Source organism: Amphibalanus amphitrite, unplaced genomic scaffold, assembly GCF_019059575.1.
Source record: "Amphibalanus amphitrite isolate SeventyFive unplaced genomic scaffold, NRLGWU_Aamphi_draft 001159F_arrow, whole genome shotgun sequence".
Classification (NCBI taxonomy): domain Eukaryota; kingdom Metazoa; phylum Arthropoda; class Thecostraca; order Balanomorpha; family Balanidae; genus Amphibalanus; species Amphibalanus amphitrite.
The window spans coordinates 138,928-152,323 of record NW_024882653.1 but is presented as its reverse complement, the minus strand read 5'-3'; positions in this window follow the sequence as shown (position 1 = coordinate 152,323).

Sequence of the window (13,396 nt, the reverse complement as noted above, 5' to 3'; positions counted from 1 at the left end):
TTACTGGGCACAAATGTAAGTTTTGAAGACCATTACAGTATCAAATGCTTCGAAAGATGGATAGTGGGCAAAATATCCTAAATTTGTCGTGCTGCATGGAAAGTAGTGTTGCTGAGAAAAAGGGGGTTTTGTTCTAGACTATTGTGGATGCAGAATACATTGTCTGCACCCACTGCAGAATTGTGTTTGGTGCAACTGCGCCCACTGCACCCATGGTTCCTACACTTATGGGCCCATCGATAGCGCTTAGGCGATACCTATCGCCTAGAGGCTGCAATGGTGCCCTTAGAGTACGGTGTCAGACCCCCCAGAGGCCGGCGTTGGACCCAAGGGTCAGCGAAGGGTCTCAAAGGCCCAGGTAGGACCCCAGAGGCTGATGTGGGCCTTCAGAGGCAAGTGCGTGACCCCCGAAGGTAAGGCTTGAGCCCCCCAGAGAACATAATACGGCCATCAGTGGCCGGTGTAGAGACCTCATAGGCCAGTTTGGGGCCCCTCAGAGGCTAGTGTGGGGCCTGAGGTGTCGGCATGAGACACTTAAAGACCGTTATGGGTCCTCAGAAGCCGGCATCGATCCTTCAGAAGCCAGTACGGGGCCCTCAGAGGCACATAAGGGTCAGTTTGGGTCCCAGAGACAGAAACGGGACCATCAGAGGCCGGTGTGGGACCTAGGCTGGTTTGGGCCCTTAGGGGCCAGTTTAGGGCCCTCAGAGACCAGTACAGGGCCTGCAAAAGGCAGGTTGAGACCATCAGAGACCGAATTGGGCACTCAGAGGCAAATGTGGGTCCTTACAGGCCAGCATGTCCAGAGGTTAGCGTGGTGCCCTAAAAGACCGACATGGGCCGGCGTTGGACCCCAGAGGCCAGTAGAGGGCCCTTAAAGGCCAAGATGGGCCCTCAGAGGCCGATGCGGGCCCTTACAGACCGGCATCGGGTCTTTAGAAGCTCGTGCGGGGTCCTCAGAGGCTAAGGTGGGTACTTACAGGCCAGCACGAGCTGTCAGAGGTCAGTGTGGGGCCCTAAAAGACCGGCATGGGCCGGCGTTGGACCCCAGAGGCCAACAGAAGGCCCCCAAAGACCAAGATGGGTCTTCAGAATCCAGTGCGGGGGCCCTCAGAGGCTAATGTGGGCCCTTACAGGCCAGCATGGGGCCCTCAAAGGTCAGAATGGGACCCTAAAAGACTGGCATTTGCCGGCGTTATACCCCAGAGGCCAGTAGAGGGCCCTCAAAAGTCAAGATGGGCCCTCAGAGGCCGATGCGGGCCCTTAGAGGCCGGCATCGGGTCTTCAAAATTCAGTGCGGGGCCCATAGAGGCTAATGTGTGTCCTTACAGGGCAGCATGGGGCCCTCAGAGGTCAGTGTGGGGCCCTAAAAGACTGGCATGGGCCGGCGTTGGACCCCAGAGGCCAGCGGAGGGCCCTCAAAGGCCAAGGTGGGCCCTCAGACGCCGATGCGGGCCCTGAGCGGCCGGCATTGGGTCTTCAGAATCCAGTGAGGGGGGCCCTCAGAGGCTTATGTGGGTCCTTACAGGCCAGCATGGGCCCTTAGAGGTCAGTTGTGGGCCCTAAAAGGCCGGCAAGGGCCGGCATTGGACCCCAGAGACCAGCGGAGGGCCCTCAAAGGCCAAGATGGGCCCCCAGAGGCCGATGCGGGCTCTTAGAGACCAACATCGGGTCTTCAGAATCCAGTGCGGGGCCCTCAGAGACACTTAAAGGCTGGTCTTGGGACTCGAGAGACAGAAATGAGGCCATCAGAGGCCGGAATGAGGCTCTCAGATGCCGGTTGGGCCCCTGAGACCGGTTTAGGGGCCCTCAAAGGCCAGTGGAGGGCCCTCAGAGGTCAATTTGGGTCCTCAGCGGTCAATGTGGACGCTTGACCGCCACTGAAGGGCCCTCCGACGTCGGTGTAAGACCCTCAAAGACTGGTATGGGAGCTGTTAATAGCTGGCGTGGGTTTCTCGAGCCTCGTGACAATCGAATACGGGCCAGGGCCCCATACGGCCATGGGGGCCCATCGGTTGTTTGGGGGGGGCCAAATGATATGATGGCCCCCCCTGATTTGCCTTTGGGGGGGGGCCATGGCCCTGATGGCCCCCCCCCCTGCGACCGCCACTGGCTCTTGAGTCACGTAGTGACACGCGGTAAGCGGCAATCGAAAGAGCGTCAAAAATAATGTCTGAAGCACTTCAGTCATATTTTAGGTCACCAAAGGTCATCAAAGGTGAAATTTAGTTCATTTCATCAATTTTGGAAACTGCCATGGGCTAACTCGGGAACCACTAGAGCTAAAGCGCCGCGGAAGAGCGCATTCGATAGCCCTTTTAGAGACCTTTCTGATTATTGTCCTCAGATTTGAACTCAGGTCAACGGTTAGCCCTCCATAAGGCAAAAACTGTAAAAATAGCCGTTTTCACGAAAAATGTTTTTCGGTAATAACTTTTGACTCAAGAGAGCCACGACATTACTTTAAGCAGTATCATGCTCCTCTCGTCTAGTCGCGTCGAATGAAGTATACGTTGACCTTGAAAGGTCATTTTGAAAATTTGACCTCAGGTCAAAGTCATGACCTGACCGGAAAGGGTCATGCTGCATACCAGTCGATCCGTATCGTTGAGCTGAACACATCTGACGTGATTTCACCGCTCTAGCACATCTCTATCAAAAGTTATAGCAAAAAAACTGCTGGTGACCGTTCATGACTCAGGGGCACACAGATCGGGGTCACAGGTTCATTTTTTTCCGATTCGGTGTGTCATGTTAACCTGTGAACTAACGCTTGAGAGGGTTTTGAACGACATTCGTCCAAAAGGAAGCGCATTTTAATTTTCTCCCATTGACTTTGTAAGGTCGGAGAGGTCGCAAAATTTACCTTGACCTTAGGTCACAGATATAAAAAATCCGAGGTATACATTTTATACATACTGTTGCTCCTATCAATCGCTTAACCCGCGCACCGACGGGGGTCTGCGCCAACTTCGCACCGACGCACGGTAGGCGATCGGGCCGGTCTAGCCTCGCGAAACCTCAAAGACACTTTTTTCCGAAAAATGGAAAACAACGCATACTAGTCGACAGAAAATTCATCAAAGATTACGATTAGTGCATTTGCATGGCTCAGGAGACATTTTTTCGTTGACAAAAGTATCGTTAAAGGCAGCGTTCCGTAACACTTCATAAGGGGGATAATCACAGCCGATTTTTACGCTCTTTGAATATTTTGCGGAACGATGAAATTGCTAGGTGTTGAGCATCCATTTTGCATGGAAAGTGAAATTTAGATGTTTAGACGATTCCGCCATAGAAAGCAAGTAGACAAAATCAGTTCAAAATGTCTTATAATTAGGTTAACTTTTTATATTTTTTTCTACCACTGAACATTACGCTCACTGAATTAACCAAGCCCAGCAAAAAAAGTTTTACGAGGATGAACTGAAAATAATGCTGTATCGCATGCACTAAGACACTATCTATTAGGGGAGCCAGTGAAAATTTGCAGCCACTTGCAGCCCTGGCATCCAGACACTTTTTTCTTCTAAGGGTTGACCGTGGCTTGGTGCACTTGAGCACAAGTGGTAAATGCCCCAAAGGGTGTTTTTGCGATAGCTCAAAACACCCAGGCAATAGAGAGCTGCAACCTGGCATACCTGACCTTTGATGCACGCTGGATCTTGTGACACCAATCGCACTTTCAAGTCAGGTCAGATCACTGACCTATGACGTCATACATGAACCTCTGCACGATCCTCAGATGTCGCAACCTTGCAACGCTCTCAGTGCCAGAGTAACCTTCACAGGGAGTTGAGATTTGCAGGACGTATTGTCCTTCAGAGGTCTTACAACTTGTATATCTCAGATTTTTCCTAAGGCTGGAGACTTCCACACGCGGGTAAGTCGCGTGTAAGTGGTTTGCGGGTAAGTTGGCGTTTATCTCGCGTTTAAGTCGGCGGGTAACTTTGCCCGGAGACTTCCATCTGCGGGTAAATAGTTTGTTCGCTAAGTTAGCGAACGAACTTACACGCGAGCCACCCCATGTATTAAGTTCGCGGGTATCTTTTCGGTGGTGCTTTTTTTGGTCCTTAGGGGGTTTTAAAAGTTTATGTCTGTGCAAATTTTATGTGCAAGTGATAGACAATAGTGCAATCATCTAGTTCTGGCTTTTTCAGCCAGTTCGGCCTAGCCGTTCGGCTGCTAAGATTAGACGAATTTGAGGTCACCTTTTCATAGTACTGAGGCCAGTTTTACCAACAGAAAAATAGCCGCCTGGCGGAATTTTTCGCCTTAAGGCCGATTCACATACGGATCGAGAGCGGCAAAGCCCTATCCGCTTTCGTGCTTATCGCGTTTACACTCCGTATGTGAAACTGTCTTTAGGCAAAAAATTCCGCCAGGCGGCTATTTTTCTGTTGGTTAAACTGGCCTCTGTGCTTGTTGAGGGGTTACAAATTACGTATTTCATCAATGCAAGTATCCAGATGTTTTCGACAAGTCATACATGAGTAATCAGAGCAATATTTGAGTTGACAGAATTGAGGATGTAGGACTCAAATTTTCAAATACGGAGGTATTAGTCTATTTCCATCGCACCTATCTCCTTGCCACCAGCTGCTATTTCGTAATCTTCGGGATAGTGAGATGGGATTCGTATCGCATCCGAAATAATGTGATCGTCGAGCCAGCCGGCTAGTGTCGGGCCCCTGTCGTCGCACTTCGCGTTACGTGTCAGTGGGGCGAGGACCAGTTCAGTGGAAGCAATACGAGTGTCCGGTCAACAACCATGGACAGGAAGAAGAGGAGCAGAAATTTCAGTAGTGGAGACATGCATTTGTTAGCCGATGTCATGAAGACTGAAGTAAAAGTCATCGAAAATAAGCGACACGATGGAAGGAGTAATAAAGAACGAAAACGGTCTTGGAAGAACATTGTTACAGCCTGTAATGCAAGGTCAGAAGAAAAATGGGACTAGAAACAGCTGACACAGCTCTGGAGAGATATGAAAAGGACGGCCAAAAAGAACCATTAGCGGTTTAAACGGCAGCAAATGGGCACTGGTGGTGGACCGGATCCTGCGCCGTTGGAACGTCAGCCACCCCCGCGACACGCACATATTAAACTGATCACTCGGTGATAATCGTCCTTTGTGTGGCATTGAATTGGACACCGACGACGCCTCACCGGTGAAGTGACGGGGCGGGGGTGGGGACGGGGTGACGGAGACGAACCGACGAGGGCAGACGAGTAATCTGAGATACGGCTGTTGCAAGATCATGCAGTAGACTGGCGGTCGGCCATACAGAGTGAAATAACACAAGGCGATTAGCATTATTAATGCTGATTGGCACGGCTTCAAACGCTGTTCTGGTTAGGTTAATGCATCACCACAACCCATTGTTACGGCTGTACTCATTGCATGTGTAAAAACGCTGATTGGGGGCCACCGGTCCCATAAATAACGGAATTACGCACTTGTTCATTGGACCAGCTGATCGCCGCATCCCGATCAGCTGATCGGGAAGCCCTTTAAACTGGCGTGTAAGTCGGCATTTAAATATTTACACGCGTGTAGCTACCCACCAGTTAACCGTGGATGGAAGTCCCCGGGTAAAAGTTGGTGGGCAGCTACACGCTAAGGAAGTTAGCCACCAAAATAAACGCGAGTTAACCGCAAACTGGAAGTCTCCAGCCTAAATGTCACATAAAGTCAGGTTGGTCACGTGAACTCAACTATAAGTCAATGGGGAAATATGAAAACTGTTATTTTGGCGCCAGGAATGATATTCAATTGTCTCAAGTACATGGACTCGTTACTTCATGCACTCCTTGCAAGATCTGGGCCCTGTTTCACCGGTGATAGCAGCAAGCTACTATCAAATTGCGCGAGCTGACGTAATGTGATGACGTCATACTGCTGACGTAAGGGGCAATTCTGGCGCACGATTGCCGCAATATTGTTTTACGTCATCAGCTAAATGTTCGAAGTTAATGTCCAAATTTTTCCTAAACCCAACTTCTTTTAAATACATCATATTGAAAAAATATATATCAAAAATATATATACTACCATGACTGCGTAAACTCTTACTTTTAGGCTCATACGTCACTTAATGCCGCCGCCAAGGTCGCGGCAATCGTGCGCCGGAACTACCCATTACGACAACAGTATGGCGTCACGACAGGGCATATTTTAAGGATTTTTCACTGCGTCCCAAAGGTGGCATAGGGCACACGCTTTGATCGGAAAGGGCACATTGCAAGCGAAATAACTAGTATATAATGCAAGTGAGATAATGTACAGATACATTGTGTACTGTGCTGGTGGAGGGGCACTGCAAGCGGGATATTGGGAGCGGGCTGTGATTGCTTTTGGCCAGTCTCGAAATTCGCCCAGTCGTAGTGCGTTCTTTATCCGCATTCAAAGGGCGGACCGGCGATTTCATGACATTTACATTGTTGTTAGTCACTCGTTTTCCTGAACGACGTTGGGCGTGTTTGACCCCCTTGACGCACCAAATTGTACCTATGCTTGGAGAATAAAAATGAATATGCACATGATTAAAATGTGATACATACGTCTCTTCATGCGTTTTTCACCCTTATCAATCGATTCAAAATAGAGGTTGACGTGTGAAACATTGCCAATTTGCATTGAAGATACTATGTGTTTGAAATAATTAGATGACGTAATGTCAAACAGTACCCACCTAAGTTTTGACAAGAAATCATCGGATTTTAAAGCTACATAAAAAAATCCATCATAGATTAATGCTTTAGATGAACGGATGCTTTGGATGCTTCGGATTTCGCTTCCTTACTGCCTATCATGTAATATAACCCAAACTTTTCCCAATGGAAGTTCCTTTGTTTAATTATTATGCCCAGAAATGTGTCGATTTTGTGCCATTTCCGGGCGCTTTGGGGGGGGGAGCATGGCCCCGTGGCCCCCTCTATATCCTCCTATGGCCAGACGGCCATGACGGCCCTGATCTGACCGTATGCCATCAAATGTGAAACTTCGCAATGATGCGATATTTTTTTCGGAAAACGTGCCGGTATCTCAAAAACTATGACAGCTAGGAGGGCGCAATCGATAGGAGAAAAGCAATCGATATATCTTGAACAGCTCTTTCGTCAATATTTCGTCAGAATTGAGTTGAGATCAACGGTTGAGGCTCCATAGCCAAAAACGAGTAAAATTACAATTTTTGTCAATATAGGTAGGTTTCATGAAAAGCTTTTGAACTAAAAAAAAAAGGTAGAGAATTTTCGTTTGCACGATCGTTCTTCTCTCATTTTTACCTCGAAATGTCAAGGTCAGAACTTGACCTCACATTAAGGTCATTTCGTGACCAAGATAGATCATGTCGCATATCAGTCGATGCGTTTCGATGAGGTACCTCAAAACAATGATACAATCCACTGTGCATGCAAAAGCCCTGTAGGGCCGGATTTTGGGCCAGGCTCCGGGCCTGCGGGCTCCAACTTGACATCTCTAAACAGGACTTTAGGGAAGGGCAGGACACAGAGTCTGAGCCCTAAGGACAGGGCAGGCACAGACCATGAAGCTAAGATAAGACGTATACTTGAGGGCTGGGTAGGATGCAGGGTCCGAGGGCAAGGCAAGGCGCAGGTCTGAGGCTATCATTACACAAGGCCGGAGAGTAGTGCAAGACACAGGGCCTTAGAACACCTGATGATCAACACACCTGGCAGGGCAACATCCAGGATCTTAGAGCAGGGCAAGAAATAGTACCTACCTAAAGGTAGAGCAAGACATAAGACACAGGTATGGCACAAGGCCCGAAACACCGCCCACGTCTTGTCATACCTTCGGGCCCCGAAGGTATGACAAGACGTGGGCGGTGTTTCACGGACGCTGCTATCAAATTCCGCGAGCTGACGTCATACTTGTGGTAGTGTTTGAGCAATGGCCCTGTTGATGTCTCCATGGAAACCCAATTTGACACGTGTAATAGCAGCGTGCTGCTATCACCGGTGAAACAGGGCCAGGGTATGGGGCCTGAGGGCAGGGCAAGGGCATGAAGGCAGAACAAAGCACGGGTTCTGAGGACAGGTAAGGGCACGGGGCATGAGGACAGGAAACGGCACGGGACCTGAGGGCGGGAGACACCACAGGGCCTGATGACAGGGCAGGGCACAGCGCCTGAGAGCGGGCATGGGACACGAGACCTTAGGGCAATGCAGAATACAGGGCTTGAGGGCAGAGTAGGACACAGGGTCTGATGGCATGGGACGGCACAAGGCCTGACGACAGGGCAGAGCACAGCAACTTAGGGCGAGGCAGGGCACGGGCCTGAGGGCGATACAACGCATAAGGCTTAATGGCAGAATAGGGCACAGGGTCTAAGGGCAGGGCAATGCACATGAGGCCTGGAAGCAGGCATTGATACGGACTGGTTCCGAAGCTATTTGTACGGCCATACCCAGCAAGTCCGCGTGAGCTCTATTGGGGGACGGCATCAGCTATCTAGGACTAGGGAGAATACCATCGGTGTGTTCCAGGGCGGTGCACTTAGCTGTATCATGTACATGCTGTTTGCGAATGATTTGAGCCTTGGACTGCCGAGTGACGTCACTACTGTACAATATGCCGACGATACGCAGCTATTAGTATCCGGCAGCAAGCGTGACATCCAGAGAATCATCAGCAGCATGGAACACGCACTCAGCTATGTGTACAACTGGTTCTGTCACAACGGGATGAAGTTGAACACCAAGAAGACACAGATGGTTGTGCTGGGAACACCCGCGATGCTCCGTACGCTGCCGCCTGTTGTTGTCCGCTTCTGTGGCAATGTTATAGCCGACTCGAGAGAGGTTAAAAACCTCGGTGTGTTCATAGATCGCCACCTCAGCTTTGAGACACATGTGACATACATCACAAGAAAGTGTACAGGCATATTGATAGGGTTATCTCATGCGCGCCATGTCATGCCAAAACAGACGCTGAAGGTGATTGTTGAGGCACTCGTCCTGTCCGTGGTTCGATACTGCCTATCCGTCTACGGCTCATGCGGAGTCACCCAGCGCGACCGTGTACAGAAGATTGTCAACTTCTGTGCCCGTGTAGTGACAGGGAAGCGCCGTTTCGACCATATTAGCGGTGAGATACAGCGGCTCCGTTGGCTCAAGGTAGAGCAGCTGATCGACTACCACACCGTGTGTGCGCTGGCGAGTGTCATCGTTACCCAGCAGCCTGAGTACCTATGTGGAACTATTGGACCGAGATCGAGCCAAAGGCACACCTACAGAACGAGACAAGCCGATCTATTCAGCCGCCCCAACATACGCACTGAATCCGGTAGGCGGAGAATGTGTTACCGTGGCGTGACACTGCTCAACGGTATAGGGGCAGATCCCCGTGAGCCCGGGTTCCGTAGAGCTGTCAGAGCGGTCGTCGGATCTGTCGATCCTCAGTGATGATCGGAGTGAGTTGATGTATGAGTGGTATGCGTGTGGAACGTGAATGTGGCCTAAATTCGTCCTTTTTGTACTTGTAACTGACGTGAAAGAGTGAAAAGCCATGGTGAGTGGACTTCTTTTGAATAAATCTGAATCTGAATCTGAACATGACAGGACAGGGCCTGAGGCAGGGCAAGGCATTAGGCTCGAGGATGGGCGCGGGGCCGGGGCATGAGGACATGGGAAGGCACAAGGCCTGATGGCAGGGCAGGGCACAGTACCTACCTGAAGACAAGGCAGCGGCACGGGGTCTGATGGCAGGACGTGTCACAAGGCTTGAGGGCAGAGAAGGGCACGGGGCCTCAAACTAGGGTAGAGCAGGGCACGGAGCCTAAAGACGGGAAAACAGCGCATACAATTTCAAGGCAGAATATATAAAGTATCGTGTTTGAGGGCAGGGCAGAGCGGGGCACAGGACCTGAATGCAGAGCAGGGCACAGGGCCTGAAGAAAGGGCAGGGCAAGGTACAAGACCTAAGGACAGGGCACTGGGCAGGGCACATATCCTAGGGGTATAGTAGGTAAGAACATAATAAGGTGTATGACCAAGGGTAGGGCAGGGCACAAGGACTGGAGAGGGCATGTATGTGCTTAGGTACATAGTAAATCAGGGCACAAAGCAATCGGAAAGCCAACATCTTTTTCACAGTAAAAGACCGAGGCATGTTACTTATTTTTGCTCGCACTTTTCGGCTGAAACCGTGGCATTTCTGATTTCAGTGTGGGACGCAGTGGTCCAAATTTCGCGAGGGCTACGTCCCAAAGGCAGGGGGCTGCGTCCCAAAATGGGACGCAGTCAGTATGTTAAAATATGCCCTGCGTCACGACATGACGTCAGCTCGCGAAACGTGATAGCAGCTTGCTGCTATCACCGGTGAAACAGGGCCCTGATTAGGGTGGCACTTAGCAATAGGGTGAAATTTATGTCATCCGATTTTTAGGCGTGCGGGTAGTTTTCTGGTTCCATTCCCGTAAAAAAATAATGTGTGCAAAATGATTTTGAAAAATATTGATATTTAGGGGTCGCGAATTGAGGTCAAAGTTGACATTTTTTTGGGGAAAAATCGATTTTTTGGAAACTACTTTAAACCTATTTGGAATGACATATGTGGTCAATAAACGTCATTTCCGACGTATTACCTTTATAATATACCTTTATTTGTGTAACAATTGTTTATCCCATCACTTCCGGCCGATCGTAGCCAGTCCAGGTCAGGCCAAGATAGGTCTGATCTGGGCTGTTTTACCCATGTCAGGCCTGTTTTGACCTGCGACCGGTGCCTTCTCACAGTGGAGGTCATATCCTCTGATTAGTGTGAGGGGTGACCGGTCTCTCCTGTTCCAAAGGGAGGACGAGCCCCACGGTTCTATCGATTCTTGAGACATGCTCCTTTTCTGTCAAAGAGAATGTTAAGAAGTTGGAGTCAGTCTATAGCCGGCGGGCAAAAGCAGAGGCGAGAGTGTGCATTGAGCTGCACTGGTTTATTGTGCTTTCGGGATGTTCTTCCGTGGGCGCTTCTTCCGAATCTAGTGCCATTGCCAGCAACAGACTTACCTGGCCGCTGCGGCGCGCACACGGAGGGAACGTCTTTGACGATGGCGACCATGAGAGAGAAACGCCGACTCACACTCCCAAGCGCATGCGGGCGAGCGGACGTCCCCAACAGTGAACTGGCCTCGACCGGGCCAAACTGCCCAACCGTAATGTGTGAAGAACACGTGAGCCTGTTATCAACTGCGGCATGGAACTTAGGATGCGACTCCGGCTGAACCGCGAATCCTGAATCGCGAGAGAAGGAGCGTCGACCGATTCTACGTCCTGGTGATGGGGAGGGGGGAGGGATTGGGGTGGCCAAGCTCCTCGTCGCTCCCAACCTCCCCTCCATCCAAGCACAGGAGGCCATGCTCACAGCGCTGGGGGACTAAGAACTGGAGAAGCGGAACTGCGGCCTTTTACTTCGACGCCACGACGGCGAACAGCATGCTGGTGAGCGGTACTTAAAGGGACCCTCCCACCTTAACATTAGTTTTGAGTTGAGATAGCCAAGTTTGCGGCCAGGCTCAGAAACCACCATTTATCCTGGTCGCAACCCCCGCAGCTTTATGGTGTTCAAGAAATTTCTTCCCTTTACTTGCAGGGTGGGACCAGCGTGGTCCCTATCTCTTAACCATTACGGGAGTCTGATGACGTCATCAGGCTTTCGAACGTCCGTTAAATGTTTGACTAAAACGTTTTGTAGCACGCGGTGGTATATGCTGCTTTGCGCGCAACAAATGCCGCACTTTCAAATAAAGTCGCTAGAAACAGCGGAGATCACAAAAAGTAAACAAAAGTAAAAGTCTAATATCTTGAAAACCGGTGAATATTTTTCGATGAAATTTGGTAGATATTCGTTTTTGCTCTTTCTGAACCGAGCGACATCACTTTCATGCCAATTCATTAACTTTTTTGAAGGTGGGAGGGTCCCTTTAAGCCCTTATCGAGCAGAAGCTGAATCGGCCCGTCCTCCAGCTGGCCTGCCGGCACCACGTGTAAGAGCTGGTCCTAGAGAAGGCCTTCTCCACCTGCCCTAGAATCTCGAGCGGCCTCTAACTACATCCGGCTGTTTAAGAGGTTCAAAGGCGGGTGGGAGTTCATATGACAGGATCACATCGATGGCGTTCGCCGTCGACGACGTTCCGGAGTGGGACGAGCTGCTGGTCAGCTTCCATCGCTTCCATCGCTGGACTATGCCTAGCTCCGGGAATACTACCGAAAACTTCTGGAGCTCTGCGTAATTGCTCTCGGTGGAGTTGTTCCAAGCACGGCATCCGTTTCTCCGCCTCAGAGTACTCCACTGAGTTAGGTGGATGACAAAGACCATCCGCACTGTGGATGCCTTCCTCTTCAGGGAGCGGCTCCGGCTGACGGCGGCCGAGGCCCAGGTCATCAGACGCTGTGCGCTGTCCGTTGCCTGCAAGTTTGCCGCCGCCGCCGCCGCCTGGTTTGGGACTCTACTGCCACTGCGCCGGCTCTGGACCTGACCTTCGTGAACTCGTTCTGCACCTACCCCGAAAAGGAGCTGTCGAAGGCGACAGTCCCGGTCTTCAGCCGTCACCTGTAGTACTTGAGCGATCGGCTGGTGACTGGAGCTTTTAGACCCCGACCCTCGGGCTTAATCAAGACATGGTGCGGGCAATAGACTTGTAGGAGAGGGAGGACGAGGACCCGCCCCATAAGTCCTTAGTGGACACTATGAACGCCGCTCTCGCGACCGAGACGTTGGCGAGCTTCCTCACACCATCATTCAAAAAGCTCTCAAGGATCCACGACCTGGACGCGGGGCTCATAATCAATGACCAAGGCCACTGGGAGGACAGCAGCTACCAAACCGCAGCTCGTGTAACTAGTCCGGGAGTTGCGTATGGTGAATGACTTCACCAGGCGCAGTATGGCGCTGATGTAGGACTGGCACTCGTGAAAGACAAAGATTAGCGCCAGTTCTTCCTCCATGTCGTTGAAAAGATCACAGAAAAGGCTATCCTGACACCCGAAGATCGACTGCAAATTGCTAACCAGGCTACACACAAAGTGATCTGGGTGCCCGTTGCCCATGATGCCCCTCCCTCCAATGAGGCGCCAATAATCTATCTACTAAAGAGGAGGAACTGGAGTAGTGGAGTACATAGACCAGCGTTTCGGTGTGACCGAAGCTGCATGAAATGTCAATAAACAATATGAAAATTACTAAGAAATGCCTTATTATCATCCGATTACAGCGTAATAGGAAAGTCAGAAACGATTTTAATGATATTGAAATCTGCTACCAAAATCTCAATTTTGACCTTGATTCGCGACCTCTAAACATCAATATTTTTCCATACAAATTTGCCTCCCTTATTTTTTACGGGAATGGAACCGGAAAACCACCCGCACGCATTAA